This window comes from Phacochoerus africanus, chromosome 9 (assembly GCF_016906955.1).
Source record: "Phacochoerus africanus isolate WHEZ1 chromosome 9, ROS_Pafr_v1, whole genome shotgun sequence".
Taxonomy (NCBI): domain Eukaryota; kingdom Metazoa; phylum Chordata; class Mammalia; order Artiodactyla; family Suidae; genus Phacochoerus; species Phacochoerus africanus.
Window position 1 is genome coordinate 43,048,946 of NC_062552.1, and position 6,000 is coordinate 43,054,945.

Genomic DNA, 6,000 nt, shown 5'->3' on the forward strand with positions numbered 1-6,000 from the left:
AGAGACACCGTGGGGACCAGGTAATCCTCATCAACAAGATTTAACTATATTTGGCAGATTTTTTAGACCTACGCGCCTCATGGCTGTGAACCTCTTTGCATTTTATTTATTCAACTGACTGCACACGGGAAATTTACTATAACTCTAGGAAATGCCAGGACAATTTCACACTTACTAATTTTATGCAGTTTCATTCTCAACATGCCAGAGCCCAGATCTGCATCTACTGTTGGACCAGAGCCCTCTGAGATGGTCTGTGGCTTGCTGGGGAGAGGGCGCAGTAAGAGCTACCCATACCCCAGCTTCCTCTGGTTTCAGGTACTGCAGACGTGGCATTCCATAGGCTAGAACCAGCTGTGCCTGGGAGAAAGGAGGTGCTCTAGTCTTTTGCACCAACTCTCCAGGGTTCTAATTATTTTTACAGCTATCAAGAAAGTGTTTCCCGGAGTTCCTGTTGTGGCTCAGCGGAAACGAATCCGACTAGGAACCATGAGGTTGCGGGTTTGATCCCTGGCCTCACTCAGTGGGTTAAGGATCCAGCATTGCTGTGAGCTGTGGTGTAGGTGGCAGATGCAGCTCGGATCTGGCGTCGCTGTGGCTCTGGCGTAGGTCCGGCAGCAACAGCTCTGATTAGACCCCTAGCCTGGGAACCTCCATATGCCGTGGGTGCAGCCCTAAAAAGACAAAAAGAAAGAAAGAAAGTGTTTCCAGTCCAGGATGATGGAGACTTGACATTAACATCAGCACGTCTCCGCTCAAACACTGGCTGCAGAACAATGGGGATTCTCTGCCAAAGGACTTCAGAAAGAGAACAAGGCAGGATATTTTGAAAGTTGGGAAGATGTACGTTTAGACTGGGTGGAACACGGTTTCATAAGGAGTGTCCTTAAGCAAAACTGTGAATTCAATGTCCCTCCTCCACTTTCTGAGGCTTTCGCTCTGGGGAAACAGCTCTGCCACTGTCCATGCCCTTCCATTCCTGGGAGCTTCTTGCTTCTTCCAGTTTCCACTTGCTCCTGATGGAAGGGCTAAAAAATGTCACTCACACCCTAGTTTGGTGGGTGTTTGTTTGTTTGGCAGCACCCACAGCTTGTGGAGGTTCCTGGACCAGGGATCAAACTTTTGCCCCCATAGCAACCCGAGCCCCTGCAGTGAGAACACCAGGTCCTTAACCTGCTGTGTCACAAGGGAACTCCATTCACACCCTAGTTTGACTAAATGTCTTCCCTGACTTTTCCTAGGAGGATATCCCTTTAATTGTGGAATCAGAGGGCATATGGATGCCTAAGTGTGCTGTTCACCAAACACTCGGCACAGCAAGAGATAGACCCTGCGATGAGACCCCTGTCTCTGCTTTTTAAAAGGAATAAAGAAATACACTGTCTTTTCAGAGAAGCAAGACATTTGTCCCTATGAGGCATGTCAGCAACAATTTACATCAACTGTGGTCATGAAACTGAAATCAGAGTGTTTGCAAGTCAAGCTCCTAAGACGCAACATGAGTACATTTTAAGTACGTTTTAAGGCTTCATGCTCATTGCTACAGTTTTGCAAAGGAAGAAACCAGAACAAGAAAAGCTAAATAGTTTGTTCAAGGTCATACCACTTATTAATGGTTGAATACAGCACTATATGTGGCCACATACATGATCTTTTTAAATGTGGGTTATGGTTATGGATAATAAGTAGCAGTTTAACAAAAAGCTTATGCTAATATTCTGCTAAATTATGGAAGGTATCTTTATCTGTTTTTATTACTTCCCTTCTCTCTGTAATCTGCAACCTACGCGTCTTATTACCCGGTTTGATTTAATGGATGTCTCCATGGATACGTCAAAGCCATCATTTTCCCCCCTCCCCACCCTGACCTTCTTCTCATTCCTCCTTCAGTAAATTCCCATCATGTAGTCTCTGGCATGGGTGAATTATGTAGACTAGCAGGTTTGCATAAATGGATTCTTCATGAAAAAGAAGAAAAAGGAAAAGGAAAATGACGCATTTTCAAGGCTGGTCAGAAAATACACTGTGTCGCTTTATATTTATTTAGGGGAGGGAGCAGAGGAAATGATTAGGAGGGTCAATTTTTGGATTTTTTCAGTCTAGGGAAGGAGTTAAATTAGGAAGTACTTCCCGGACATATACCAAGTAGGGCAAAGCTTAAACAAATTCATCTCAAAGTGAAAATAAACTTGATCTTCTCGAGTGCATTTTTCTCTCAAGGGAGTGCTAAGGCTAATATATTACATGATTGAGATTTTTACCCAGTAATCCCTGGTGGTGTCTCTTTTCTTCCAGCCAATACCCCTCCCAGTCACACCCCAAGAATAAGGGGTCCTGTGTTGTGATCAGTAGAGAGAAGGGTGTGCTTTGAGTTGGAAAACCTCAAGTTCAAGACTCATATAATCACCTCAATGTATACAGTTACCAAGAAGCTGAACGCCGTCATATCTGCAGGTTGTTTTTTCCACCTTCTGCTCCTTTAGTTCACCTTTGGCAGGACATGGGCTATTGAAATCAGAGTTTTCCCCATGGGGGGGGAGAAATATTCCCAGATGAACATGCAGGAAGAATGACAGCAGGGCAGTTTTAAGGCATGAAGTCCCAGCTGTGGGGCTTACCTGGGATTCCTTGCTTCAGGTCACAGTCCCGGGGAGCCCTGTGCCTGGCGTCCTCCTGGCTCAGTCACTTCTGGTTCTGTTCGAAAGAGTGTAGTATCTGAGCCACAGCAGCGCGCTGGCCGGTGTACCAGGCCACTGATTCCTGCTGCAGGTTACAGCCCTGCAGGCAGACAAGCCCAGAACACACCCCTCCCAGAAGGAAGAGACAATACCTTTCTGTTGACGTTCCCTCCCACTTAGAGCCCCTATCAGGCCTGGTAAGAGGAAGGACTTCAGAGCCCAGTGATTCTCCCCGCAGACAGAAATCACAGAAGGAAAATGGGAGAAAAATGCTCTAAGGGGAGGCAGGATACTTCTGGATGCAATTCACCTGTTACACAGTGTCACTCTGCTGGGTTTTCGCATCCAGCCTTGGGACCATGGGTGTCACACCCCATAAAGTGGAAGGAACTCGGCCCTTCATGCATAGGTTTTGGGTGGGGGGATCTTTCCAGTGGGGTGTGGGGAGCAGTAGATATTATTTTTCTTCTTCTGACTTTCTCGCTCAAGACTAAAGAATCAACCAGCTACTTTCCCAGATAAAGGCACCAGAGATTTCTGGGAGGAACACTGTGGACCGGGGCTGGCAAAAGAGAGCCACGGTGTATATGCCCGTGGCGAATGTTTTCAGTATGTGCTTTGTCCTTAGAAAACCTAGAGCTAGGAGTTCCCGTCATGGCGCAGCGGAAACAAATTCATCCAGGAACTCTGAGGTTGCAGGTTCGATCCCTGGCCTCGCTCAGCGGGTTAAGGATCTGGCGTTCCATGATCTGTGGTGTAGGTCGCAGACGAGGCTTGGATCTGGCGTTGCTGTGGCCATGGTCTAGGTCAGCAGAAGCAGTTGTGATTCACCTCCTAGCTGGGAACTTCCAAATGCGGTCGGTGCAGCCCTAAAAAAAACCCTGTGGTGTGCCAGCTCTGGTGTAGGCTGGCAGCTACAGCTCCAATTAGACCTAAAGCCTGGTAACTTCCATATGCCGTGGGTGCGGCCCTAGAAAAGACAAAAGACAAAGAAAGAAAGAGAGAGAGAGAGAGAGAGAGAGAGAGGAAAAAGAAAAGAAAAGAAAACCTAAAGCTAAACCTTAACAACTTCCTTCAACCAAATCTCCTTCTAAGGAGCCATCCAATTTGAAAACAAACACTCCACATTTACAGATGCCTTGAGATAGCTGACACCTGAATCCCCTCTATGTTTTATAAATGATGTGCAGAGGTTTACAAGACTTATGCATAAAAGAAAATGACATTAGAATAGACGTAAAGAAACATAAACTAGGAGTTCCCGTTGTGGCGCAGCAGAAACAAATCAGATTAGGAAACATGAGGTTGTGGGTTCGATCCCTGGCCTCGCTCAGTGGGTTAAGGATCCGGTGTTGCCGTGAGCTGTGGTGTAGGTCGCAGACGGAGCTTGGATCTGGTGCGGCTGTGGCTGTGGTGTAGGAAAGCAGGAGTAGCTGCTATTCAGCCCCTAGCCTGGGAACCTCCATAGGCTGTGGGTGCAGCCATAAAAAGACAAAAGACAAAAAAAAAGAAACATAAACTCTAAAAGTTCTCAATAGAAACCACATGCACTATAAACAAAAAAAAAAGGGGGGGGGGGAACTATAAAAGTAGAGTGTCAACTAAGTAAAAGTGTGTAAATAAAAACCTAGGAGGTGGTTACACTGTTTTGTTAAATTTAAAACTTCACTCTAGGGACAGAGCTTCTTTGCAATGAGAAAAGGAAGCTGATTAGATACATTGTTCTTATTCTCAGAAAAGAGGAAGCATGTATTTTCTCAGGAAGGAGAAAATGGTCTTTGGAGCCCTAAATTCTGGTAGAAATCTCTTTTGCTCTGAAGAGTGAATGATATTCCCATAATGTTGGAGCCCATAATGTCACACTGAAGACCTACAGTGTCAAGCGGGTCTAGACTCAATGGGTCTAGACTCAATGCGACCCTCTCATTTTCAACACCAGCCGGGCCACTGGGTCCATATCCGAACTCCTCAGGACCGGGCCTAGATCTGGTCTGGTGGAAGAGTCATCAAGAGAATGAAGCCATTCTGACCACCCCCAACTGTTCGAGGGTATCAACCATCGCTCCTGTGTCTCCCACCAGCCCGTGTGGAATACTGCCCATCTGAGAATTTAGTCAAGTCCATTCTCCTCATGTGCCTTTCTGCAAAGTTTTGTCTGTTTTCTGTATCCACCAAAGGTAAATGGGGACCAAATTTCCACTTCCATTCAATACAAAGGGTCAAGGCCTTCTAGAAATACACACGCTCACTCAGCTGATCCATTGTCTACAGTCCTAGGATTAGAAGCCATCTTTTCCTAGTGTCTGTATTAAAATGCAAGTGCTTGGAGAAGCATGGAAATCAGAGACCTCTCAGTGGGAGTGTGTTTATAGAATGGGACTAATAATTCATCATAACTTAGGGAGAAACTAAGCTGCAGAAGATCAGATAAAATGGCCAATCGGTGTGGAGCTCAATGTGGTAAGGGCTTGCGGCTCAGATGGAAGCTTCATTACTTGCCTCCGGTTTATTGTGTCATGAAGCCCAGCAACTTCTGAGGGCTGGTGTATGACCCTCAGAACCAAAGGGACTCCCTATAGCTTCTTCTTTTTTTTTTTTTTTTTGTCTTTTTAGGGCCATACCTGTGACATATGGAGGTTCCCAGACTAGGGGTCTAATTGGAGCTGTAGCTGCAGGCTTTCACCACAGCCGCAGCAAGGCCAGATCCGAGCCATGTCTGCGACCTGCACAACAGCTCACAGCCATGCCAGATCCTTAACCCACTGAGCGAGGCTTGGGATCAAACCCACAACCTCATGGTTTCTAGTCACATTCATTTCCGCTGTGCCACAAAGGGAACCCCATTATTTTTTCTATAGCTTCTTATTAGACTGAAACCATCTGAGCAGCTACTAGAAAATTAGGCCACCAGTAGACATCAATAATTTCCCAAGTACACTGATTTTGGTGAAACTCTGAATCCAAATCAATGGATGTGCTTGGTAGCTAACTCCATATCTGAGAGAAGGAGGTCATTGCATGCCCCATATTTAGGCTGTTCACAAAGAGGGTGTGCTTTTAATTACCTGACTCACCAGTAAGCCATGTTATCTCCCCTTGTAGCTTCCTCCTAATAATCTGCTAACACACGCCATGCTGCATTCTTCACTACTTCCTGGTCAGGTGATGGGGCACTCCCGTTACTGCAGGAGACAGAGAGCCAAAGTTATGATACATATTTGCATGAACCCAAGAAGAGCCACCTTCTGTAAAGGCGGAACTGAGCACTGTTGCTTCTTGGGTAGTATTGCAATGTTCCTTGTAACACAGACTCTCACGCACT

General features: G+C 46.0%; 1 protein-coding gene across 7 annotated transcripts in view; it reads right to left on the bottom strand.

Annotated features, from left to right (window-relative positions):
* ADGRF1 (adhesion G protein-coupled receptor F1) overlaps positions 1-2,800 on the bottom strand; it is a 48,224-nt gene extending 45,424 nt beyond the window's left edge. For 3 of the 7 annotated variants that reach the window (XM_047797052.1, XM_047797053.1, XM_047797051.1), the window contains exon 1: positions 2,619-2,797. The gene's annotated coding sequence lies outside the window, so the exon portion shown is untranslated. Of the gene's footprint in view, positions 1-2,618 lie in introns of all 7 variants that reach the window. The other 4 variants (XM_047797058.1, XM_047797057.1, XM_047797059.1 and 1 more) reach the window with 2 other exon arrangements.
* Between the last annotated feature and the right edge of the window lie 3,200 nt (positions 2,801-6,000).